Genomic DNA, 26483 nt, shown 5'->3' with positions numbered 1-26483 from the left:
GCTATTTGAGGTGTAGATTACAGCATTATCTCAGGCTAATCAAGGTTTGAATCTAAAAAGACTGCATGAGATTATGGTAATGTCCTCGACAGCTCCAATGTGGTTACGACTCGGACCTGAATAAAAACATTGAAAACAATGAAACGACTATGCAGTTGTCGGTTGTGGCGGATTAAGGCAGATTGAATCCAGCCCTAAATGACACGTGTTTGAGTTTGTAAACATGGCTGGATGGGATTCCTACTCCTCCATGCAGCCAATGTCCATGTTCATGATAGGTACAGTTCCACCTCAGACGTCGTCACAACACCAGCTATGGATTATTCATAGCTTTTATTTGTTACGTCTGAAATCTAGCTACGGAATACTACTGTAAATATTAAACAGTATATTAGCATCTGCAACCTTGCTGGTAGGCAACCTGACATTTTTCAAAAGCTTGCTTTGATAATATCTTTTGGAAAAAAGTGCCGGCAAACGCCAAATCTCATTGAATTGAGCCCACAATCCAAAAGCAAAACGAAACAAGTGTTAATTTTGAAAGAACAGTAGATGGTAAATATCATGTTCCATACAGAGTTCGATTAGAACTTCACCTGCACCGTTTACTTCTTCAAATGTTTATAATTTTTTATAATTTAATCATTTGTATCCAACAGCAAGTTGTGATGTTGAGAAATATGTCCGTTCTCAGGGCTTGATTCAATCAGACCTGTGTCTGCACAGCGGTTGGCCACAACACTGAGTGAAAGCCTCTGTATTTTCAAGTGTGGTTTCAGTTGTGGGAATTGTCAAGGACAAACTAGAAGTGTTTCATGTTTCACAGTTGTTACTGTGTGTCCTTGATGCTCATTCTATAAAATGTGTTCCATCATTTACAAAACTACATATTTGATCCAGGCATAAAAAAATTATCAGTGTGTGTTCACTTGAACATGGCCATTAGGCCTCGCTCCTGTGTGTGGTAATCTTTCTCTCAGGAGTGTATTCTCTTGTGCGAAACCAGGGTTCCTGAATTGGTGAATCTCTTCCCACACTCATCACAGCTGTAAGGCTTCTCTTCTGTATGTGTCCGCTGGTGTGATTGCAGACTGCTCCTTTTACTGAAACTCTTGTCACACTGATCACAGCTGTGAGGTTTCTCTCCGGTGTGAAAACCACGGCCTGAGTGAATTCCCGCAGTCGGTGCATATGAATGGTTTCTCTCCCGTGTGTGTCATCTGGTGGTACTTCAGATGCTGAGGGGAGCTGAAGCTGGGTGCAGTGGTAGGGTGTCCCACTATGTTTGCGCTGAACGTGGCATCTCAGGTCTATTAAACACTTGAAGCTCTTGCCGCACTCTGCGCAGTAGTGAGGTTTCTCTCCTGTGTGTCTCTGCTGGTGTCTTGTAAGGTGACTCTTCAAAGTGTATCTCTTGTCACACTCTGAGCAGCTGTATGGCCTCTCTCCTGTGTGGACTCTCTGGTGAATCTTTAAGTAATCAGATCTAGAGAAACTGAGTCCACAGGCTGTGCAGCAGTATGGCTTCTTTTGGAGTGAGTTTGCAAGTCACCTGACGTGACAAAACTCATCCCACACTGATCACAGTGGTGCGGCTTCTCTCCTGTGTGCCTTCTCTTGTGGACTTTAAAGGCGCTGGCCTGGGAAAAACTCTTCCCACAGTCAGGGAAAGGGCATTGGTATGGCCTCTCTCCTGTGTGTCTTCGCTGGTGAATTCGCAAGGTTGCCATTGTGGCAAAGTTGTTCCCGCAGTCTGAGCAAGAGAACGGTTTCTCTCCCTTGTGACTACGCTCGTGTCCTTTGAGAGACTGTTGCCGAAGGAAGCTCTTGTCACAGTGGGAGCAGTGGTAAGGCTTCTCTCCAGTGTGTATACGCTGGTGTTTCTTCAATGCGTCTGGCGTTGTGCAGCTCGACTCACACTGAGAGCAGTGGTACATCTTCTCTGAATGTGTGAACTTGTGTAGTTTTAAAGTGCCAAGTCTTTGAAAGCTCTTCTTGCAGTCAGAGCAGTGATAGGGTTTCTCTCCTGTGTGTAGTCTTCTGTGTGACCCAAGACTGGCTCTATGTGCAAACTTCTGCCCACATTCAGAGCACTCGTACGGTTTCTCTCCAGTGTGAATCCGCATGTGTCCTTCCAGTGCCCTGGCAGAGGAGAGACTAGCACCGCACTGGGAGCAGCAGTGAGGTTTATCTTCTGTGTGTCTGACCTCATGTTCTTTCAGAGATCTGTTGTTAGTGAAACTCAGCTCGCACTTAGAGCAGTGGTATGGCTTTTCTCCTGTGTGAATTTGCATGTGAATTTTCAGGTGATCGGACCGTCCAAATCTCCTCTGGCAAACATTGCAGCTGTGTCGTTTCTCGCCTGTGTGAATTATCTGGTGTTTGTACAGGGCTGAATTAGTGGCAAAGCTTAACTTACAGTGGGAGCAGTGGAAGGGTTTCTGTCCAGTGTGTGTACGCTTATGCTGCTCTAGAGAATGAGATGATCCTAGCTTCTTGCCACACTGTGGGCATTGGTATCCTTTCTCTCCAGTGTGCACTATGTTATGTAACCAGAGCCCACTCTTAACAGCAAACCTCTTCCCACACTCAGTACATTGGTGGGGCTTTTCTCCAGTATGTCTTAGCTGGTGACGTCTTAAAGAAGACAGAAATCTGAAGCTTTTCCCACAGTCAGTGCATTGGTAAGGTTTCTCCCCTGTGTGAATCCTCTGGTGTATTCTGAGTAATTTAGAAGAGGAATAGCTTCCCCCGCACAGCTCACAGTGGTGAGGCTTCTCTCCTGTGTGTATTAGTTTGTGTTCAAAGAGTGTTGAGGCTTGTTTGAAACTCTTCCCACACTCAGAGCAGTGGAACGGTCTCTCTCCAGTGTGAATCCGCCAGTGAGCTTTTAAGCTTTGTGATGTAGCAAATCTCTTCCCGCAGTCAGAGCAACAGTGTGGTTTTTCGCCGGTGTGTTTTATTCTCTCGTGTATCCGTAAACCACTGCAGTCTTTAAATCTCTGCCCACATTCTGAGCACTGGTACGGTTTCTCTCCAGTGTGAATCCGCATGTGTCCTTCTAGTGCCCTGGCAGAGGAGAGGCTAGCTCCACACTGGGAGCAGCAGTGAGGTTTTTCTACTGAGTGTATGATCTGGTGTGACTTCAGATTGAATCTCTGATTGAATCTCTTCCCACATTGTTCACAGCTATAAGGTTTCTCTCCAGTATGAATTCTCTGGTGTTGTCTAAGGTTTGCTGAAGAGGTAAACCTCTTCCCACAGTCAGAGCAGCAGTGAGATTTCTTCCTTGAGGGTCTCTGCTGTTGTTTCTCTTGGTGTTCTGATCTTGAGAGACTTTTCTCTGCCTCCTCATTATCATGATGTTGTTTAGCCTCCCCAGATGACAAGCCCCTTCTACTGAGAGAGTGACGGTTAGGACTGTCCCCTGTGGAGCAAAGACAGACAGTTATGGTTCCTTCATATCGAAGCCAGATTTAGGCCCAGCTTTACACACTCTAGTAACCGAATTTAAGCATTTAAAATCTTCAATGTAAAATCGTATTAAATCTTCAAATTGTCAATGTATCCAAGGGTGTAGAGTTGTAATGATTCTACATCCTTAAATATATTGTACTTAGTGGTAATTAATGCCATTCAGGGTGTGTCCCAAAATACATTTATATAAGAACATAAACCCACTTAGCTCCGGTGTTTTCCTGCAGTCGACCAGCCGCACAGACAACCTCTTCAGACCCAGCAGTAAGGTGTTACCAGGAGAGGCACGACCCAGGGACTCCGGGAGGGGTAGGGGGGAGGAGGGTTGGAGGGAGATTGTTTCCTGTTAACCCAAAAAGAGAGGAGGTGTGTTGTCATATTGGTACACTGAGGGTAAAACACAATGGTCTAAAGAGGGTAAAACAACTAAATAAATGGTTGAAAACAAGTCTTCAACAATTAAACCTTTGTCCAGAAAACTCGATTTCCTCTGAGTTGTTCCTGATGTCCCATTATAGTATAGTTTGCTGTTATCATTGTTAGTGTTAACCCATAAAATAAGAAACAAAATGTTATTAATGAAATCTGAAAAGTACAATAATAAAAAAAAGTATCATGGCCCCAAGACGGAGCAGCACCACCTTAGCCGTGTACCAGTGAGACACTGGAATCGGACCATGGTGAGGCCTGGCCGTGGCCCCAAGACGGAGCAGCACCACCGTAGCCGTGTACCAGTGAGACACTGGAGCAGGACCATGGTGAGGCCTGGCCGTGGCCCCAAGACGGAGCAGCACCACCGTAGCCATGTACCAGTGAGACACTGGAGCAGGACCATGGTGAGGCCTGGCCGTGGCCCCGAGACGGAGCAGCACCACCTTAGCCGTGTACCAGTGAGACACTGGAGCAGGACCATGGTGGAGCCTGGCCGTGGCCCCAAGACGGAGCAGCACCACCGTAGCCATGTACCAGTGAGACACTGGAGCAGGACCATGGTGAGGCCTGGCCGTGGCCCCAAGACGGAGCAGCACCACCTTAGCCGTGTACCAGTGAGACACTGGAGCAGGACCATGGTGAGGCCTGGCCGTGGCCCCAAGACGGAGCAGCACCACCGTAGCCGTGTACCAGTGAGACACTGGAATCGGACCATGGTGAGGCCTGGCCGTGGCCCCAAGACGGAGCAGCACCACCTTAGCCGTGTACCAGTGAGACACTGGAATCGGACCATGGTGAGGCCTGGCCGTGGCCCCAAGACGGAGCAGGACCACCGTAGCCGTGTACCAGTGAGACACTGGAATCGGACCATGGTGAGGCCTGGCCGTGGCCCCAAGACGGAGCAGCACCACCGTAGCCATGTACCAGTGAGACACTGGAGCAGGACCATGGTGAGGCCTGGCCGTGGCCCCAAGACGGAGCAGCACCACCTTAGCCATGTACCAGTGAGACACTGGAGCAGGACCATGGTGAGGCCTGGCCGTGGCCCCAAGACGGAGCAGCACCACCTTAGCCGTGTACCAGTGAGACACTGGAGCAGGACCATGGTGGAGCCTGGCCGTGGCCCCAAGACGGAGCAGCACCACCTTAGCCGTGTACCAGTGAGACACTGGAGCAGGACCATGGTGAGGCCTGGCCGTGGCCCCAAGACGGAGCAGCACCACCTTAGCCGTGTACCAGTGAGACACTGGAATCGGACCATGGTGAGGCCTGGCCGTGGCCCCAAGACGGAGCAGCACCACCGTAGCCGTGTACCAGTGAGACACTGGAATCGGACCATGGTGAGGCCTGGCCATGTCCCCAAGACGGAGCAGCACCACTGTAGCCGTGTACCAGTGAGACACTGGAATCGGACCATGGTGAGGCCTGGCCGTGGCCCCAAGACGGAGCAGCACCACCGTAGCCGTGTACCAGTGAGACACTGGAATCGGACCATGGTGAGGCCTGGCCGTGGCCCCAAGACGGAGCAGCACCACCTTAGCCGTGTACCAGTGAGACACTGGAGCAGGACCATGGTGGAGCCTGGCCGTGGCCCCAAGACGGAGCAGCACCACCTTAGCCGTGTACCAGTGAGACACTGGAGCAGGACCATGGTGGAGCCTGGCCGTGGCCCCAAGACGGAGCAGCACCACCTTAGCCGTGTACCAGTGAGACACTGGAGCAGGACCATGGTGAGGCCTGGCCGTGGCCCCAAGACGGAGCAGCACCACCTTAGCCGTGTACCAGTGAGACACTGGAATCGGACCATGGTGAGGCCTGGCCGTGGCCCCAAGACGGAGCAGCACCACCGTAGCCGTGTACCAGTGAGACACTGGAATCGGACCATGGTGAGGCCTGGCCGTGGCCCCAAGACGGAGCAGCACCACCGTAGCCGTGTACCAGTGAGACACTGGAATCGGACCATGGTGAGGCCTGGCCGTGGCCCCAAGACGGAGCAGCACCACCGTAGCCGTGTACCAGTGAGACACTGGAATCGGACCATGGTGAGGCCTGGCCGTGGCCCCAAGACGGAGCAGCACCACCGTAGCCATGTACCAGTGAGACACTGGAGCAGGACCATGGTGAGGCCTGGCCGTGGCCCCAAGACGGAGCAGCACCACCGTAGCCGTGTACCAGTGAGACACTGGAATCGGACCATGGTGGAGCCTGGCCGTGGCCCCAAGACGGAGCAGCACCATGGTGAGGCCTGGCCGTGGCCCCAAGACGGAGCAGGACCATGGTGAGGCCTGGCCGTGGCCCCAAGACGGAGCAGGACCATGGTGAGGCCTGGCCGTGGCCCCAAGACGGAGCAGGACCACCGTAGCCGTGTACCAGTGAGACACTGGAGCAGGACCATGGTGAGGCCTGGCCGTGGCCCCAAGACGGAGCAGGACCATGGTGAGGCCTGGCCGTGGCCCCAAGACGGAGCAGCACCACCTTAGCCGTGTACCAGTGAGACACTGGAGCAGGACCATGGTGAGGCCTGGCCGTGGCCCCAAGACGGAGCAGCACCACCGTAGCCGTGTACCAGTGAGACACTGGAATCGGACCATGGTGAGGCCTGGCCGTGGCCCCAAGACGGAGCAGCACCACCTTAGCCGTGTACCAGTGAGACACTGGAATCGGACCATGGTGAGGCCTGGCCGTGGCCCCAAGACGGAGCAGGACCACCGTAGCCGTGTACCAGTGAGACACTGGAATCGGACCATGGTGAGGCCTGGCCGTGGCCCCAAGACGGAGCAGCACCACCGTAGCCATGTACCAGTGAGACACTGGAGCAGGACCATGGTGAGGCCTGGCCGTGGCCCCAAGACGGAGCAGCACCACCTTAGCCGTGTACCAGTGAGACACTGGAGCAGGACCATGGTGAGGCCTGGCCGTGGCCCCAAGACGGAGCAGCACCACCTTAGCCGTGTACCAGTGAGACACTGGAGCAGGACCATGGTGGAGCCTGGCCGTGGCCCCAAGACGGAGCAGCACCACCTTAGCCGTGTACCAGTGAGACACTGGAGCAGGACCATGGTGAGGCCTGGCCGTGGCCCCAAGACGGAGCAGCACCACCTTAGCCGTGTACCAGTGAGACACTGGAATCGGACCATGGTGAGGCCTGGCCGTGGCCCCAAGACGGAGCAGCACCACCGTAGCCGTGTACCAGTGAGACACTGGAATCGGACCATGGTGAGGCCTGGCCGTGGCCCCAAGACGGAGCAGCACCACCGTAGCCGTGTACCAGTGAGACACTGGAATCGGACCATGGTGAGGCCTGGCCGTGGCCCCAAGACGGAGCAGCACCACCGTAGCCGTGTACCAGTGAGACACTGGAATCGGACCATGGTGAGGCCTGGCCGTGGCCCCAAGACGGAGCAGCACCACCGTAGCCATGTACCAGTGAGACACTGGAGCAGGACCATGGTGAGGCCTGGCCGTGGCCCCAAGACGGAGCAGCACCACCGTAGCCGTGTACCAGTGAGACACTGGAATCGGACCATGGTGGAGCCTGGCCGTGGCCCCAAGACGGAGCAGCACCATGGTGAGGCCTGGCCGTGGCCCCAAGACGGAGCAGGACCATGGTGAGGCCTGGCCGTGGCCCCAAGACGGAGCAGGACCATGGTGAGGCCTGGCCGTGGCCCCAAGACGGAGCAGGACCACCGTAGCCGTGTACCAGTGAGACACTGGAGCAGGACCATGGTGAGGCCTGGCCGTGGCCCCAAGACGGAGCAGCACCACCGTAGCCGTGTACCAGTGAGACACTGGAATCGGACCATGGTGGAGCCTGGCCGTGGCCCCAAGACGGAGCAGCACCATGGTGAGGCCTGGCCGTGGCCCCAAGACGGAGCAGGACCATGGTGAGGCCTGGCCGTGGCCCCAAGACGGAGCAGGACCATGGTGAGGCCTGGCCGTGGCCCCAAGACGGAGCAGGACCACCGTAGCCGTGTACCAGTGAGACACTGGAGCAGGACCATGGTGAGGCCTGGCCGTGGCCCCAAGACGGAGCAGGACCATGGTGAGGCCTGGCCGTGGCCCCAAGACGGAGCAGCACCACCGTAGCCGTGTACCAGTGAGACACTGGAGCAGGACCATGGTGAGGCCTGGCCGTGGCCCCAAGACGGAGCAGGACCATGGTGAGGCCTGGCCGTGGCCCCAAGACGGAGCAGCACCACCTTAGCCGTGTACCAGTGAGACACTGGAGCAGGACCATGGTGGAGCCTGGCCGTGGCCCCAAGACGGAGCAGCACCATGGTGAGGCCTGGCCGTGGCCCCAAGACGGAGCAGGACCATGGTGAGGACTGGCCGTGGCCCCAAGACGGAGCAGGACCATGGTGAGGCCTGGCCGTGGCCCCAAGACGGAGCAGGACCATGGTGAGGCCTGGCCGTGGCCCCAAGACGGAGCAGGACCATGGTGAGGCCTGGCCGTGGCCCCAAGACGGAGCAGGACCATGGTGAGGCCTGGCCGTGGCCCCAAGACGGAGCAGGACCATGGTGAGGCCTGGCCGTGGCCCCAAGACGGAGCAGGACCATGGTGAGGCCTGGCCGTGGCCCCAAGACGGAGCAGGACCATGGTGAGGCCTGGCCGTGGCCCCAAGACGGAGCAGGACCATGGTGAGGACTGGCCGTGGCCCCAAGACGGAGCAGGACCATGGTGAGGCCTGGCCGTGGCCCCAAGACGGAGCAGGACCATGGTGAGGCCTGGCCGTGGCCCCAAGACGGAGCAGGACCATGGTGAGGCCTGGCCGTGGCCCCAAGACGGAGCAGGACCATGGTGAGGCCTGGCCGTGGCCCCAAGACGGAGCAGGACCATGGTGAGGCCTGGCCGTGGCCCCAAGACGGAGCAGGACCATGGTGAGGCCTGGCCGTGGCCCCAAGACGGAGCAGGACCATGGTGAGGTCTGGCCGTGGCCCCAAGACGGAGCAGGACCATCGTAGCCATGTACCAGTGAGACACTGGAGCCAGCCAATGGAGGAGGTCTGAGCCTTTTGGGTAAAACACTGGGGGAAATCCATTGTGAAAATTTGCAAAAATATCCACTTGGTAGCCTATGTTGCGTTATCATTGTTAGTGTTGCATTATGGGAACTTGGTAGCCTATGTTGTGTTATCATTGTTAGTGTTGCATTATGGGAACTTGGTAGCCTATGTTGTGTTATCATTGTTAGTGTTGCATTATGGGAACTTGGTAGCCTATGTTGTGTTATCATTGTTAGTGTTGCATTATGGGAACTTGGTAGCCTATGTTGTGTTATCATTGTTAGTGTTGCATCATGGGAACTTGGTAGCCTATGTTGTGTTATCATTGTTAGTCTTGCATTATGGGAACTTGGTAGCCTATGTTGTGTTATCATTGTTAGTGTTGCATTATGGGAACTTGGTAGCCTATGTTGTGTTATCATTGTTAGTGTTGCATTATGGGAACTTGGTAGCCTATGTTGCGTTATCATTGTTAGTGTTGCATTATGGGAACTTGGTAGCCTATGTTGTGTTATCATTGTTAGTGTTGCATAATGGGAACTTGGTAGCCTATGTTGTGTTATCATTGTTAGTGTTGCATTATGGGAACTTGGTAGCCTATGTTGCGTTATCATTGTTAGTGTTGCATTATGGGAACTTGGTAGCCTATGTTGTGTTATCATTGTTAGTGTTGCATTATGGGAACTTGGTAGCCTATGTTGCGTTATCATTGTTAGTGTTGCATTATGGGAACTTGGTAGCCTATGTTGTGTTATCATTGTTAGTGTTGCATTATGGGAACTTGGTAGCCTATACTCAGAAATGGATGGGCATGAAATCCATCTGCTTTTCAGGGACTGTTTAAATCCCCACTTTTCCCAGACCACGTGCCGCCAGAGTCTTTTCAGGGCCTGTTTAAATCCCCACTTTTCCCAGACCACGTGCCGCCAGAGTCTTTTCAGGGCCTGTTTAAATCCCCACTTTTCCCAGACCACGTGCCGCCAGAGTCTTTTCAGGGCCTGTTTAAATCCCCACTTTTCCCAGACCACGTGCCGCCAGAGTCTTTTCAGGGCCTGTTTAAATCCCCACTTTTCCCAGACCACGTGCCGCCAGAGTCTTTTCAGGGCCTGTTTAAATCCCCACTTTTCCCAGACCACGTGCCGCCAGAGTCTTTTCAGGGCCTGTTTAAATCCCCACTTTTCCCAGACCACGTGCCGCCAGAGTCTTTTCAGGGCCTGTTTAAATCCCCACTTTTCCCAGACCACGTGCCGCCAGAGTCTTTTCAGGGCCTGTTTAAATCCCCACTTTTCCCAGACCACGTGCCGCCAGAGTCTTTTCAGGGCCTGTTTAAATCCCCACTTTTCCCAGACCACGTGCCGCCAGAGTCTTTTCAGGGCCTGTTTAAATCCCCACTTTTCCCAGACCACGTGCCGCCAGAGTCTTTTCAGGGCCTGTTTAAATCCCCACTTTTCCCAGACCACGTGCCGCCAGAGTCTTTTCAGGGCCTGTTTAAATCCCCACTTTTCCCAGACCACGTGCCGCCAGAGTCTTTTCAGGGCCTGTTTAAATCCCCACTTTTCCCAGACCACGTGCCGCCAGAGTCTTTTCAGGGCCTGTTTAAATCCCCACTTTTCCCAGACCACGTGCCGCCAGAGTCTTTTCAGGGCCTGTTTAAATCCCCACTTTTCCCAGACCACGTGCCGCCAGAGTCTTTTCAGGGCCTGTTTAAATCCCCACTTTTCCCAGACCACGTGCCGCCAGAGTCTTTTCAGGGCCTGTTTAAATCCCCACTTTTCCCAGACCACGTGCCGCCAGAGTCTTTTCAGGGCCTGTTTAAATCCCCACTTTTCCCAGACCACGTGCCGCCAGAGTCTTTTCAGGGCCTGTTTAAATCCCCACTTTTCCCAGACCACGTGCCGCCAGAGTCTTTTCAGGGCCTGTTTAAATCCCCACTTTTCCCAGACCACGTGCCGCCAGAGTCTTTTCAGGGCCTGTTTAAATCCCCACTTTTCCCAGACCACGTGCCGCCAGAGTCTTTTCAGGGCCTGTTTAAATCCCCACTTTTCCCAGACCACGTGCCGCCAGAGTCTTTTCAGGGCCTGTTTAAATCCCCACTTTTCCCAGACCACGTGCCGCCAGAGTCTTTTCAGGGCCTGTTTAAATCCCCACTTTTCCCAGACCACGTGCCGCCAGAGTCTTTTCAGGGCCTGTTTAAATCCCCACTTTTCCCAGACCACGTGCCGCCAGAGTCTTTTCAGGGCCTGTTTAAATCCCCACTTTTCCCAGACCACGTGCCGCCAGAGTCTTTTCAGGGCCTGTTTAAATCCCCACTTTTCCCAGACCACGTGCCGCCAGAGTCTTTTCAGGGCCTGTTTAAATCCCCACTTTTCCCAGACCACGTGCCGCCAGAGTCTTTTCAGGGCCTGTTTAAATCCCCACTTTTCCCAGACCACGTGCCGCCAGAGTCTTTTCAGGGCCTGTTTAAATCCCCACTTTTCCCAGACCACGTGCCGCCAGAGTCTTTTCAGGGCCTGTTTAAATCCCCACTTTTCCCAGACCACGTGCCGCCAGAGTCTTTTCAGGGCCTGTTTAAATCCCCACTTTTCCCAGACCACGTGCCGCCAGAGTCTTTTCAGGGCCTGTTTAAATCCCCACTTTTCCCAGACCACGTGCCGCCAGAGTCTTTTCAGGGCCTGTTTAAATCCCCACTTTTCCCAGACCACGTGCCGCCAGAGTCTTTTCAGGGCCTGTTTAAATCCCCACTTTTCCCAGACCACGTGCCGCCAGAGTCTTTTCAGGGCCTGTTTAAATCCCCACTTTTCCCAGACCACGTGCCGCCAGAGTCTTTTCAGGGCCTGTTTAAATCCCCACTTTTCCCAGACCACGTGCCGCCAGAGTCTTTTCAGGGCCTGTTTAAATCCCCACTTTTCCCAGACCACGTGCCGCCAGAGTCTTTTCAGGGCCTGTTTAAATCCCCACTTTTCCCAGACCACGTGCCGCCAGAGTCTTTTCAGGGCCTGTTTAAATCCCCACTTTTCCCAGACCACGTGCCGCCAGAGTCTTTTCAGGGCCTGTTTAAATCCCCACTTTTCCCAGACCACGTGCCGCCAGAGTCTTTTCAGGGCCTGTTTAAATCCCCACTTTTCCCAGACCACGTGCCGCCAGAGTCTTTTCAGGGCCTGTTTAAATCCCCACTTTTCCCAGACCACGTGCCGCCAGAGTCTTTTCAGGGCCTGTTTAAATCCCCACTTTTCCCAGACCACGTGCCGCCAGAGTCTTTTCAGGGCCTGTTTAAATCCCCACTTTTCCCAGACCACGTGCCGCCAGAGTCTTTTCAGGGCCTGTTTAAATCCCCACTTTTCCCAGACCACGTGCCGCCAGAGTCTTTTCAGGGCCTGTTTAAATCCCCACTTTTCCCAGACCACGTGCCGCCAGAGTCTTTTCAGGGCCTGTTTAAATCCCCACTTTTCCCAGACCACGTGCCGCCAGAGTCTTTTCAGGGCCTGTTTAAATCCCCACTTTTCCCAGACCACGTGCCGCCAGAGTCTTTTCAGGGCCTGTTTAAATCCCCACTTTTCCCAGACCACGTGCCGCCAGAGTCTTTTCAGGGCCTGTTTAAATCCCCACTTTTCCCAGACCACGTGCCGCCAGAGTCTTTTCAGGGCCTGTTTAAATCCCCACTTTTCCCAGACCACGTGCCGCCAGAGTCTTTTCAGGGCCTGTTTAAATCCCCACTTTTCCCAGACCACGTGCCGCCAGAGTCTTTTCAGGGCCTGTTTAAATCCCCACTTTTCCCAGACCACGTGCCGCCAGAGTCTTTTCAGGGCCTGTTTAAATCCCCACTTTTCCCAGACCACGTGCCGCCAGAGTCTTTTCAGGGCCTGTTTAAATCCCCACTTTTCCCAGACCACGTGCCGCCAGAGTCTTTTCAGGGCCTGTTTAAATCCCCACTTTTCCCAGACCACGTGCCGCCAGAGTCTTTTCAGGGCCTGTTTAAATCCCCACTTTTCCCAGACCACGTGCCGCCAGAGTCTTTTCAGGGCCTGTTTAAATCCCCACTTTTCCCAGACCACGTGCCGCCAGAGTCTTTTCAGGGCCTGTTTAAATCCCCACTTTTCCCAGACCACGTGCCGCCAGAGTCTTTTCAGGGCCTGTTTAAATCCCCACTTTTCCCAGACCACGTGCCGCCAGAGTCTTTTCAGGGCCTGTTTAAATCCCCACTTTTCCCAGACCACGTGCCGCCAGAGTCTTTTCAGGGCCTGTTTAAATCCCCACTTTTCCCAGACCACGTGCCGCCAGAGTCTTTTCAGGGCCTGTTTAAATCCCCACTTTTCCCAGACCACGTGCCGCCAGAGTCTTTTCAGGGCCTGTTTAAATCCCCACTTTTCCCAGACCACGTGCCGCCAGAGTCTTTTCAGGGCCTGTTTAAATCCCCACTTTTCCCAGACCACGTGCCGCCAGAGTCTTTTCAGGGCCTGTTTAAATCCCCACTTTTCCCAGACCACGTGCCGCCAGAGTCTTTTCAGGGCCTGTTTAAATCCCCACTTTTCCCAGACCACGTGCCGCCAGAGTCTTTTCAGGGCCTGTTTAAATCCCCACTTTTCCCAGACCACGTGCCGCCAGAGTCTTTTCAGGGCCTGTTTAAATCCCCACTTTTCCCAGACCACGTGCCGCCAGAGTCTTTTCAGGGCCTGTTTAAATCCCCACTTTTCCCAGACCACGTGCCGCCAGAGTCTTTTCAGGGCCTGTTTAAATCCCCACTTTTCCCAGACCACGTGCCGCCAGAGTCTTTTCAGGGCCTGTTTAAATCCCCACTTTTCCCAGACCACGTGCCGCCAGAGTCTTTTCAGGGCCTGTTTAAATCCCCACTTTTCCCAGACCACGTGCCGCCAGAGTCTTTTCAGGGCCTGTTTAAATCCCCACTTTTCCCAGACCACGTGCCGCCAGAGTCTTTTCAGGGCCTGTTTAAATCCCCACTTTTCCCAGACCACGTGCCGCCAGAGTCTTTTCAGGGCCTGTTTAAATCCCCACTTTTCCCAGACCACGTGCCGCCAGAGTCTTTTCAGGGCCTGTTTAAATCCCCACTTTTCCCAGACCACGTGCCGCCAGAGTCTTTTCAGGGCCTGTTTAAATCCCCACTTTTCCCAGACCACGTGCCGCCAGAGTCTTTTCAGGGCCTGTTTAAATCCCCACTTTTCCCAGACCACGTGCCGCCAGAGTCTTTTCAGGGCCTGTTTAAATCCCCACTTTTCCCAGACCACGTGCCGCCAGAGTCTTTTCAGGGCCTGTTTAAATCCCCACTTTTCCCAGACCACGTGCCGCCAGAGTCTTTTCAGGGCCTGTTTAAATCCCCACTTTTCCCAGACCACGTGCCGCCAGAGTCTTTTCAGGGCCTGTTTAAATCCCCACTTTTCCCAGACCACGTGCCGCCAGAGTCTTTTCAGGGCCTGTTTAAATCCCCACTTTTCCCAGACCACGTGCCGCCAGAGTCTTTTCAGGGCCTGTTTAAATCCCCACTTTTCCCAGACCACGTGCCGCCAGAGTCTTTTCAGGGCCTGTTTAAATCCCCACTTTTCCCAGACCACGTGCCGCCAGAGTCTTTTCAGGGCCTGTTTAAATCCCCACTTTTCCCAGACCACGTGCCGCCAGAGTCTTTTCAGGGCCTGTTTAAATCCCCACTTTTCCCAGACCACGTGCCGCCAGAGTCTTTTCAGGGCCTGTTTAAATCCCCACTTTTCCCAGACCACGTGCCGCCAGAGTCTTTTCAGGGCCTGTTTAAATCCCCACTTTTCCCAGACCACGTGCCGCCAGAGTCTTTTCAGGGCCTGTTTAAATCCCCACTTTTCCCAGACCACGTGCCGCCAGAGTCTTTTCAGGGCCTGTTTAAATCCCCACTTTTCCCAGACCACGTGCCGCCAGAGTCTTTTCAGGGCCTGTTTAAATCCCCACTTTTCCCAGACCACGTGCCGCCAGAGTCTTTTCAGGGCCTGTTTAAATCCCCACTTTTCCCAGACCACGTGCCGCCAGAGTCTTTTCAGGGCCTGTTTAAATCCCCACTTTTCCCAGACCACGTGCCGCCAGAGTCTTTTCAGGGCCTGTTTAAATCCCCACTTTTCCCAGACCACGTGCCGCCAGAGTCTTTTCAGGGCCTGTTTAAATCCCCACTTTTCCCAGACCACGTGCCGCCAGAGTCTTTTCAGGGCCTGTTTAAATCCCCACTTTTCCCAGACCACGTGCCGCCAGAGTCTTTTCAGGGCCTGTTTAAATCCCCACTTTTCCCAGACCACGTGCCGCCAGAGTCTTTTCAGGGCCTGTTTAAATCCCCACTTTTCCCAGACCACGTGCCGCCAGAGTCTTTTCAGGGCCTGTTTAAATCCCCACTTTTCCCAGACCACGTGCCGCCAGAGTCTTTTCAGGGCCTGTTTAAATCCCCACTTTTCCCAGACCACGTGCCGCCAGAGTCTTTTCAGGGCCTGTTTAAATCCCCACTTTTCCCAGACCACGTGCCGCCAGAGTCTTTTCAGGGCCTGTTTAAATCCCCACTTTTCCCAGACCACGTGCCGCCAGAGTCTTTTCAGGGCCTGTTTAAATCCCCACTTTTCCCAGACCACGTGCCGCCAGAGTCTTTTCAGGGCCTGTTTAAATCCCCACTTTTCCCAGACCACGTGCCGCCAGAGTCTTTTCAGGGCCTGTTTAAATCCCCACTTTTCCCAGACCACGTGCCGCCAGAGTCTTTTCAGGGCCTGTTTAAATCCCCACTTTTCCCAGACCACGTGCTGCCAGAGTCTTTTCAGGGCCTTTTTAAATCCCCACTTTTCCCAGACCACGTGCTGCCAGAGTCTTTTCAGGGCCTGTTTAAATCCCCACTTTTCCCAGACCACGTGCTGCCAGAGTCTTTTCAGGGCCTGTTTAAATCCCCACTTTTCCCAGACCACGTGCTGCCAGAGTCTTTTCAGGGCCTGTTTAAATCCCCACTTTTCCCAGACCACGTGCTGCCAGAGTCTGGAGGCCACCAGTTATTTAATATAATCATATATATATATAATATATTTATGTTTAAATTTCTTCAAAGTAGCCACCCTTTGCCTTGATGATAGCTTTGCACACACTTGGCATTCTCTCAACCAGCTTCATGATGTAGTCACCTGGAATGTATTTCAATTCAATTAACAGGTTTGCCTTGTCAAAAGTACATTTTGTGGAATTGTTTTCGGTCTTAATGCATTTGAGCCAGTCAGCTGTGTTGTGACCAGGAAGGGGTTGGTATACAGAAGATAGACCTATTTGGTAAAAGACCAAGTCCATATTATGGCAAGAACATCTCAAATAAGCAAAGAGAAATGACAGTCCATCATTACTTGAAGACATGAAGGTCAGTCAATATACGGAAAATTTCGCAAAAACCATCAAGCGCTATGGTGAACAATACTGGTATATAATAACACCAGTGTTCCTGGTGTATCAGAATGTGGACACTTTCTTGGCAGCGTTGAGACAACGACCGGGGCGTTGGAAGTCATAATGTAACTTAATTTAGCGTTCCTGAATGCATCTGTCAATCCTACAGCGATGGTATGGAGTAATCATGAGTTATGAGCCGGTTTGCCCCAGTAGGAAGACTACTGTTAGCACTGTGTCAGTTTGCCCCAGTAGGAAGACTACTGTTAACACTGTGTTGGTTTGCCCCAGTAGGAAGACTACTGTTAACACTGTGTCGGTTTGCCCCAGTAGGAAGACTACTGTTAACACTGTGTCGGTTTGCCCCAGTAGGAAGACTACTGTTAACACTGTGTTGGTTTGCCCCAGTAGGAAGACTACTGTTAGCACTGTGTCAGTTTGCCCCAGTAGGAAGACTACTGTTAACACTGTGTTGGCTTGCCCCAGTAGGAAGACTACTGTTAACACTGTGTCGGTTTGCCCCAGTAGGAAGACTACTGTTAACACTGTGTTGGTTTGCCCCAGTAGGAAGACTACTGTTAACACTGTGTCGGTTTGCCCCAGTAGGAAGACTACTGTTAACACTGTGTCGGTTTGCCCCAGTAGGAAGACTACTGTTAACACTGTGTCGGTTTGCACCAGTAGGAAGACTACTGTTAACACTGTGTTGGTTTGCCCCAGTAGGAAGACTACTGTTAACACTGTGTCGGTTTGCCCCAGTAGGAAGACTACTGTTAACACTGTGTCGGTTTGCCCCAGTAGGAAGACTACTGTTAACACTGTGTCGGTTTGCCCCAGTAGGAAGACTACTGTTAACACTGTGTTGGTTTGCCCCAGTAGGAAGACTACTGTTAACACTGTGTTGGTTTGCCCCAGTAGGAAGACTACTGTTAACACAGTAGTGTTATCAGTAGTTAACAGTAGTGTCATCAGTAGTTAACAGTAGTGTTATCTGCTCAGACCCCAACCAAGGAGCATCAAAAGTCGAGCTATAAATTCACAGACAACACAAAGATTCCTTGATGTCCTTCCAGATTCCCTCTGTCTACCCAAGGACGCCAGAGGACAAAAATCAGTTAACCACCTAACTGAGGAACTCAATTTAACCTTGCGCAATACCCTAGATGCAGTTGCACCCCTAAAAACTAAAAACATTTCTCATAAGAAACTAGCTCCCTGGTACACAGAAAATACCCGAGCTCTGAAGCAAGCTTCCAGAAAATTGGAACGGAAATGGCGCCACACCAAACTGGAAGTCTTCCGACTAACTTGGAAAGACAGTACCGTGCAGTATCGAAGAGCCCTTACTGCTGCTCGATCATCCAATTTTTCTAACTTAATTGAGGAAAATAAGAACAGTCCGAAATACAGCTGTAGTCAGAAGTCAAGGATCAAACATTAAACATTCAACTGATGTCTCTCCTGAGTTCTTCCCCCAACAACGAGCAGGCAGGATTTTATACACCTTATGGTGAGATCTCCTATGTCAAAACCTGCATTTGCAGCTTAAAAGAACAAGATATTCTTAACACAAGGTTTCTGAGAATCTGTCTCAGCAGTATGCAAATCTGCCCTAGTTTCAGAGAAAAACAGACGTTGTCTCTCTGTGTCTGGCAATCACCCACAGTCCCTTTTCTCACCTTTTCGAGCAAACGCCGGGGTTGCTGGGGGTTTTGGCAGAGAGCAAAACACAGACAGAGATCTCAATACTCAGCTATACAGTGAGCATAAGTACAAAGGCACAAGTACATAGAAACAAATTAAAAACTAACCAGACTAATTATAATATACTATAGTAGACCTAACTAACCAGACTAATTATAGTATACTACAGTAGACCTAACTAACCAGACTAATTATAGTATACTACAGTAGACCTAACTAACCAGACTAATTATAGTATACTACAGTAGACCTAACTAACCAGACTAATTATAGTATACTACAGTAGACCTAACTAACCAGACTAATTATAGTATACTACAGTAGACCTAACTAACCAGACTAATTATAGTATACTACAGTAGACCTATCCATTCAGACTAATTAAAGTATACTACAGTAGACCTAACTAACCAGACTAATTATAGTATACTACAGTAGACCTATCCATTCAGACTAATTATAATATACTACAGTAGACCTATCCATTCAGACTAATTATAGTATACTACATTACTATTGCTCTCTATTAGGGAGGAAATGCAAAACTGACCAGAGATCAGCGTCTATTCACCCTACACCTCTTCATCTGACCAGCTGTGTGCACGAGCTTGCATGTGTCTGGGTGTAACAGTAAAGACCAATAGTGAGTTTTGGGGAACAATAATCATGTTTTTTAGTTTCTCAAAATCATTGTCACGTAGTTAATAGTCAAAAAAACGGTCAAAATCGAAAAGTTACAATGCAACCGTGGCGAGAGCACCAGCCTCTGCCGTACGGACACATTGACACACTGTGATCCATTGGCGACTAAAGACATGAGAGCATAGAACACGGAGAGAGCATTGAACATGGAGATAGCATTGAACATGGAGATAGCATATCGATGCAGCAGCAAGAGGAATATAACTACCATCGTCAACTAAGTCAAATACATACGCATAAAAACCGGCAAATAAATCAGTAGAAAATATCCCGATGAAAATTCCGGTTCATTCGATGACATTCCTCTCTTTACTCAGCCTGTCTGCCTCCCTTTCTATCGGTCTTGACTTGAGCTATTGCTAGTGAAGTGCAACATTGTATCAAAACGTCAGAGTCTAAAAGCTGTCACTAGCTAACTTGCAACATTGTATCAACTAGCCTATTCCTGGCCCTCAGTTTCCTGGGCGTGAGCTTGGGACAGACGGCGTTTTTTAAAATGACTTTTCCACTGGATATATGGGATCATCAGATCATGATATTTTTGCTCTTTCACACCGAGGCTTGGTGATTGTGCAAAGCTGTCATCAAGGCAAAGGCTGGCTACTTGAAGAATCTCAAATATAAAATATTCTGTGGTTTGTTTTACTACATGATTCCATTTGTGTAATTTCATAGTTTTGATGTTTTCACTATTATTCTACAATGTAACAAAGAAAAACCCTTAAATGAGAACTTTTGACCCGTAGTGTAGTGTGTGTAGTGAGTGTAGTGTGTGTAGTGTGTGTAGTGTGAGTAGTGTGTGTAGTGTAGTGTGTGTAGTGTAGTGTGAGTAGTGTGTGTAGTGTGTGTAGTGTGAGTAGTCTAGTGTGTGTAGTGTGTGTAGTGTGAGTAGTGTGTGTAGTGTACTACACTACCCCTCAAAAGTTTAGCCTGTTATGCGCAGCCTACCTTCCCGCCCATATAAATAACTGGTCTTGGCAGTGGCCTAGTTCCGGCATCCGTTTGACTTTTGGAAAGTAAAGTGTGTTTAGTTTAGCCTGTTATTTATATATATTCACACACACTACCCTACCCGAACAGCTTCTCATTTAAGGGTTTTTCATTATTACATTGTAGAATAATAGTAAAAACATCAGAACTATGAAATAACTCATATTGAATCATGTGGTAACCTAAAACGTGTTAAACAAACCACACAATATGTTATATCCGTTTGACTTTGATATATATATATATATATATAGGCGGGAAGGTAGGCTGCGCATAACAGGCCTAACTAAACACACGTTACTTTCCGAGAGTCAAACGGATGCCAGGAACTAGGTCACTGCCAATACTAATTAGATTATATATATATATATATATATATATATATATATATATATTAACTCACCTGATTCATTGTAAACACTTGTTTATTGTCGTTTGCAGAGTTCAGGAGAAGTGAACCAGATGAGATGTTTATCTCTAGTCTGTTTAATTGTAGATTAGGGAGGTAACGGATGGTTATATTTCAACATGTGATGCTCTGCCTGAAGTCATGAAAGAAAAGACTAGACTCCGCCTTCACATCCGTTCCACTGAAAACATTTCCTTCCCGTTACCATTCTGCTGGCAGCAGCTCATAAAATGGCCGCAGAAAAAAAGGCAGATATTTTTTTTTCAAAATAAGAGTCGTCCTGCAATGACAAGCGAAGTTGGTCGATTTTTGAAGCACTCTATTGCAGTACATCTGTGCACAGTATTGCAACCACATAGGAAGAAAAACATAAATAATTTGATGCATTTAAAAAATATATTAATTTTATTACACTGAACACAAATATGAATGCAACATGTAAAGTATTGGTCCCATGTTTGATATGCAAGAAAAACGATTTATCTTATTCCTCTAAGATTTTGTGCAGAAATTTGTTTCCATCCCTGTTAGTGAGCATCCATCCAGGTGTGGCATATCAAAAAAGCTAATTAAACAACATGATCGTTACATAGGTGCACCTTGTGCTGGGGACAATAAAATGCTTCTCTAAAATGTGTAGTTTTGTCACACAACACAATGCCACAGATGTCTCAAATGTTGAGGGAGCCTGCAATTGGCATGCAGCCTACAGGGATGTCCACCAAGGGCAGAACTAGGCCACTGCCAAGACCAATTATATATCGGACAAGGACAGAGCTAGGCCACTGCCAAGACCAGTTATATATCAGACCAGGGCAGAACTAGGCCACTGCCAAGACCAGTTATATATCAGACCAGGGCAGAACTAGGCCACTGCCAAGACCAGTTATACAGTGGGGCAAAAAAGTATTTAGTCGGCCACCAATTGTGCAAGTTCTCCCACTTAAAAAGATGAGAGAGGCCTGTAATTTTCATCATAGGTACACTTCAACTATGACAGACAAAATGAGAGAAAAAAATCCAGAAAATCACATTGTAGGATTTTTAATGAATTTATTTGCAAATTATGGTGGAAAATAAGTATTCTTATTATAGCTCCCATTTCCCCCTGTATAAGGATGAGCTCCCATTTCCCCCTGTATAAGGATGAGCTCCCATTTCCCCCTGTATAAGGATGAGCTCCCATTACCCCCTGTATAAGGATGAGCTCCCATTTCCCCCTGTATAAGGATGAGCTCCCATTTCCCCCTGTAGATAAGGATGAGCTCCCATTTCCCCCTGTATAAGGATGAGCTCCCATTTCCCCCTGTAGATACGTATGACCTCCCATTTCCCCCTGTATAAGGATGAGCTCCCATTTCCCCCTGTATAAGGATGAGCTCCCATTTCCCCCTGTATAAGGATGAGCTCCCATTTCCCCCTGTAGATACGTATGACCTCCCATTTCCCCCTGTATAAGGATGAGCTCCCATTTCCCCCTGTATAAGGATGAGCTCCCATTTCCCCCTGTATAAGGATGAGCTCCCATTTCCCCCTGTAGATACGTATGACCTCCCATTTCCCCCTGTATAAGGATGAGCTCCCATTTCCCCCTGTATAAGGATGAGCTCCCATTTCCCCTGTATAAGGATGAGCTCCCATTTCCCCCTGTATAAGGATGAGCTCCCATTTCCCCCTGTAGATACGGATGAGCTCCCATTTCCCCCTGTATAAGGATGAGCTCCCATTTCCCCCTGTATAAGGATGAGCTCCCATTTCCCCCTGTAGATAAGGATGAGCTCCCATTTCCCCCTGTAGATACGGATGAGCTCCCATTTCCCCCTGTAGATACGGATGAGCTCCCATTTCCCCCTGTAGATACGGATGAGCTCCCATTTCCCCCTGTAGATACGGATGACCTCCCATTTCCCCCTGTATAAGGATGAGCTCCCATTTCCCCCTGTAGATACGGATGAGCTCCCATTTCCCCCTGTAGATACGGATGACCTCCCATTTCCCCCTGTATAAGGATGAGCTCCCATTTCCCCCTGTAGATACGGATGACCTCCCATTTCCCCCTGTATAAGGACGAGCTCCCATTTCCCCCTGTAGAAATGGATGAGCTCCCATTTCCCCCTGCAGATACGGAGGAGCTCCCATTTCCCCCTGTATAAGGACAAGCTCCCATTTCCCCCTGTAGATACGGATGAGCTCCCATTTCCCCCTGTAGATACGGATGACCTCCCATTTCCCCCTGTATAAGGATGAGCTCCCATTTCCCCCTGTAGATACGGATGAGCTCCCATTTCCCCCTGTAGATACGGATGACCTCCCATTTCCCCCTGTATAAGGACGAGCTCCCATTTCCCCCTGTAGAAATGGATGAGCTCCCATTTCCCCCTGCAGATACGGAGGAGCTCCCATTTCCCCCTGTATAAGGACGAGCTCCCATTTCCCCCTGTAGATACGGATGAGCTCCCATTACCCCCTGTATAAGGATGAGCTCCCATTTCCCCCTGTATAAGGATGAGCTCCCATTACCCCCTGTATAAGGATGAGCTCCCATTTCCCCCTGTAGATACGGATGAGCTCCCATTTCCCCCTGTAGATACGGATGAGCTCCCATTTCCCCCTGTATAAGGACGAGCTCCCATTTCCCCCTGTAGATACGGATGAGCTCCCATTACCCCCTGTATAAGGATGAGCTCCCATTTCCCCCTGTAGATACGGATGAAGAGTTTGAATTGAAGGTTATTTTCATTTTAACAAGTTGAGGGTAATGTCATCTAAACCAGTCATCCCTTTCCATAAAGTGGACCACTGAGCCCTTGTCATTAGAGCCCTAGTCTAATGGGCCCTAGTTTATAGGACTCTGGTCGAATGTAGTTCACTATAAAGGGATTAGAGGTTCATTTGGGACACCTCCCTGATGTATAGTAGGTTATATCATCATGTTTATATGAACTTATCTGAAGCCAGGCTAACTGATCTGAAGCCAGGCTAACTGATCTGAAGCCAGGCTAACTGATCTGAAACCAGGCTAACTGATCTGAAGCCGGGCTAACTGATCTGAAGCCGGGCTAACTGATCTGAAGCCGGGCTAACTGATCTGAAGCCGGGCTAACTGATCTGAAGCCGGGCTAACTGATCTGAATTCAGGCTAACTGATCTGAAGTCGGGCTAACTGATCTGAAGCCGGGCTAACTGATCTGAAGCCGGGCTAACTGATCTGAAGTCGGGCTAACTGATCTGAAGTCAGGCTAACTGATCTGAAGTCAGGCTAACTGATATGAAGTCAGGCTAACTGATCTGAAGTCAGGCTAACTGATCTGAAGTCAGGCTAACTGATCTGAAGTCAGGCTAACTGATATGAAGTCAGGCTAACTGATCTGAAGTCAGGCTAACTGAATGGTGACTAGTGGAAGTTGCTGTTATTAAACTTTCTGACTGTTGTCTTTTCATTTATAGTTTGGTGAATAAAACCTGTCTTCGTATTAGGATTATAAGAGTATGATTCTCTAATGTGTGTGCATAGGAAGACTAAGACAGTATGTTACTATTTGACAATAAGCAGAAGTATAGTTGAGACATTCAAGGAGAAGAGGAACTGTCAACAGACGACTTGTGAAACTGTTAACAGGAAGGAAGCCTCCCCACCCAGGGAGGGGAGAAACCGTTGGGCTTGTGGTAGATTATGGAGCATGTGGCAGAACATTGGGAGAGAGTTAGAGAAGAGGGGCATTTATAAAGTGTTTAATGTATTTAATGCGACATGTAAAGTGTTGGTCCCATGTTCATGAGCTGAAATAAGCAATCCCAGGTTGTGATTTTTTTTCCTTCTCATACACACAAATTATTGAGCCAATTAGTGTATGGATGATTTATAGTAAAGGCTGGGTTCGAGGTAACCAATTCATTAATAAGAAGACCAATTGATCAGATATTTTAATATCTGAAGAGTTACATTAGGACAATTATAACTTGTAATCTGCAGATTTTCCTTGGTGCCCCGACCTCCTAGTTAATTACATTTAAATGATTAGTTTAAATCAGGTAGTAATAATTACAGAGAATTGATTTGATAAAATAACAGTCTTCACTTTTAATGATGCAAAATACACAAAAACAGGAACAGCTTGTGTTTTTGGCAGCTCTGTCACAGTCCCACCTCAGACAGCGTCACAACACCAGCTCTGACACAGTCCCACCTCAGACAGCGTCACAACACCAGCTCTGACACAGTCCCACCTCAGACAGCGTCACAACACCAGCTCTGACACAGTCCCACCTCAGACACCGTCACAACACCAGCTCTGACACAGTTCCACCTCAGACAGCGTCACAACACCAGCTCTGACACAGTCCCACCTCAGACACCGTCACAACACCAGCTCTGACACAGTCCCACCTCAGACAGCGTCACAACACCAGCTCTGACACAGTTCCACCTCAGACAGCGTCACAACACCAGCTCTGACACAGTCCCACCTCAGACACCGTCACAACACCAGCTCTGACACAGTTCCACCTCAGACAGCGTCACAACACCAGCTCTGACACAGTCCCACCTCAGACAGCGTCACAACACCAGCTCTGACACAGTCCCACCTCAGACAGCGTCACAACACCAGCTCTGACACAGTCCCACCTCAGACAGCGTCACAACACCAGCTCTGACACAGTTCCACCTCAGACAGCGTCACAACACCAGCTCTGACACAGTCCCACCTCAGACAGCGTCACAACACCAGCTCTGACACAGTCCCACCTCAGACAGCGTCACAACACCAGCTCTGACACAGTCCCACCTCAGACAGCGTCACAACACCAGCTCTGACACAGTTCCACCTCAGACAGCGTCACAACACCAGCTCTGACACAGTCCCACCTCAGACAGCGTCACAACACCAGCTCTGACACAGTCCCACCTCAGACAGCGTCACAACACCAGCTCTGACACAGTCCCACCTCAGACAGCGTCACAACACCAGCTCTGACACAGTCCCACCTCAGACAGCGTCACAACACCAGCTCTGACACAGTCCCACCTCAGACAGCGTCACAACACCAGCTATGCAGGTCTCGGCTGGCACCAAATCAAATTGAATTGAGCCCACAATCCAAATGCAAAAAAAATTAATAAAAGAGACACATTTCAAAAGTGTTCCTTCAGAAGTGCAGAGAAGAAAGAACAGTAGATGGTAAATATCATGTTCCACACACAGCGTTTGACTAGAAACTTCATTTTCTGCATCCAAATTCTAAATATATTGTATCCAATGGCAAGTTGTGAGTATGTTGAGAGACATGACCGTTCTCAGGGCTTGATTCAATCAGATGCGTTTTAGTCACCACACGCATAGCGGTTGTTTTGGCGGAGGTGGAACTGTGAGATGAAGAGGGCAACCTACAAGCGTTCACATTTCACAGTTGTTACCGCGTGTCCTTGATGCTCATTCTATAGTTGTTTCTATAGGTGGTGAATTATTTACAAATGACTAATTAAAATATTTACCAGTGTGTGTTCTCTGGTGCACAGCCATTAGGCCTTGCTCCTGTGTGTGTGTTCTCTGGTGCACAGCCATTAGGCCTTGCTCCTGTGTGTGTGTTCTCTGGTGCACAGCCATTAGGCCTTGCTCCTGTGTGTGTGATCTCTGGTGCACAGCCATTAGGACTTGCTCCTGTGTGTGTGTTCTCTGGTGCACAGCCATTAGGCCTTGCTCCTGTGTGTGTGTTCTCTGGTGCACAGCCATTAGGCCTTGCTCCTGTGTGTGTGTTCTCTGGTGCACAGCCATTAGGCCTTGCTCCTGTGTGTGTGTTCTCTGGTGCACAGCCATTAGGCCTTGCTCCTGTGTGTGTTCTCTGGTGTATAAACAGTTCACTTAAGGTGGTAAAGCCTTTCCCTCGGATAGAGAGCAGTGGTAAGGTTTCTCTCAGGTGGGAATTCTCTTGTGTGAAGCCAGGGTTCCCTTGTGTGGAATCTCTTACCACATTCATCACAGCTGACAGATTTCTCTCCTGTTTGTGTCAACTGATGTGATTGCAGACTGATCCTTTTACTGAAATGCTTTTCACCCTGATCACAGGTGTGAGGTTTCTCTCCGGTGTCCTCCTGTGGTACCTCAACCCACCTGCCTGAATGAATCTCTTCCCGCAGTCGGTGCAGACAAAGAATTTCTCTCCCGTTTGTGTCATCTGGTGGTACTTCAGATGCCCGATGAGAGCTGAAGCTGCGCTGACAAGGGTGCAATGGTAGGATGTCCCACTGTGTTTTCGCTGAACGTGGCATCTCAGGTCCATTGACACTTGAAGCTCTTGCCACACTGTACCGCCTCTTTCCTGTGTGGACTCTCGTGATTTTTTTAAAGGAATCTGATCTAGAAAAACTGAGTCCACACTCTGTGAAGCA

The 26483-nt window shown here is 50.1% G+C and overlaps 1 pseudogene; it reads right to left on the bottom strand.

Annotated features, from left to right (window-relative positions):
* Positions 1–731: 731 nt before the first annotated feature.
* On the bottom strand, positions 732–20407 carry LOC139394472 (zinc finger protein 585A pseudogene; annotated as a pseudogene).
* Positions 20408–26483: the final 6076 nt, after the last annotated feature.

Source organism: Oncorhynchus clarkii, unplaced genomic scaffold, assembly GCF_045791955.1.
Source record: "Oncorhynchus clarkii lewisi isolate Uvic-CL-2024 unplaced genomic scaffold, UVic_Ocla_1.0 unplaced_contig_460_pilon_pilon, whole genome shotgun sequence".
NCBI classification, from domain to species: Eukaryota; Metazoa; Chordata; class Actinopteri; order Salmoniformes; family Salmonidae; genus Oncorhynchus; species Oncorhynchus clarkii.
The sequence above is the reverse complement of the archived record's forward strand: the minus strand, read 5'-3'. Positions and strand labels throughout refer to the sequence as shown.